We start from the raw sequence: 1,158 nt of genomic DNA on the forward strand, positions 1-1,158 counted from the left end.
GCTCATTATCCACAAGGTAGTATGGACAGGTTCGAGAGTTTCAGCCATAGGAAAGGATTTGATTTCTTTCAGTGTTGTTATAGAGAATCCAAGGATATTTCTCATCGTTCTTGAATTTCACATGGTCTAAAGTTATGTGGGATAGTGCCCAAATGGTTTGTGGTTGTTTTCCAACGAACTATGCCTATGTTATTGTTTGTTGACTCTCCCCTGGGATTCCAAGGAAAATGGCAAGTCCTTAGAGATCAATTGTTGTGAATTAGATGGATCCATAGAACTTATTTACTATTTAAAGCCAAACTTATTAATGATGTTAAACTCATTGCTCATTGGTTGATGCACATAGGCATGCAAATATTACATTGATGAAGTGGATGCACTCATTAACAAGATCACTAATAATCTTAAGAAGATATTTATTCTTACAAGCATCTTGATGTTACCAAGAAAGTTTGGAACCTAGTGTTGGACATCCATGAATTTGTGCCCTCGCCTCATGATGAGGAAAGAAATGAAGCTATTTTAGTTTGTTTTTTTTCAAAAGTGTTCTAGTTATCTTCTAGTTACTCTCTATCTCTAGATTTACTGGTCTATCCAGTTTTTGAATGCTCCTTTTAAAGGAGATGTATATATGATGATTTCTTTTTAAATATCAATATAATTGCCCTCTTTTTCTTTCCAAAAAAAAAAGTGTTGTAAAACCATAGGGTCCATGACTTTCCTTTCGATTAACCACCCTTCATCAGGTCCACACCACCTTAATGGGAGCTTGATCTTGGGCTTCTTCCCTTCATCGGGGTGCTCAAGCTTGGGATTCTTCTTCCCTTCATGAGGGGGCTGCATCTTTCCATCATCAAGATAAGCCTTCTTTTTGTGGCCAATTCATGTGCAGCTCTACAACTCTCCAGGGAGATAGTTGTAACAAGCAAGCATAGTTGGTCTCTCCATGACTTGAGAATTGGCATATTACAAGCTCTACATATAGAAGTTGCATGAAAAAATCTTAAAGCAAAACACATGCATTGGTTTACCATAAGCCTCTTGCAAGGCAATCACTCTAGTTTGGGTTCCCAAAATGATGGAAGACTATTTCTTCAAATTTTTAGTAGAAATAGGAAGCTCTTGCATGATCTTATTGTAATTCAATAGCAGGGAATT

Source organism: Dipteris shenzhenensis, chromosome 28 (genome assembly GCF_047967505.1).
Source record: "Dipteris shenzhenensis isolate YYH24624 ecotype China chromosome 28, Dip_SZ_1.0, whole genome shotgun sequence".
Lineage (NCBI taxonomy): Eukaryota > Viridiplantae > Streptophyta > Polypodiopsida > Gleicheniales > Dipteridaceae > Dipteris > Dipteris shenzhenensis.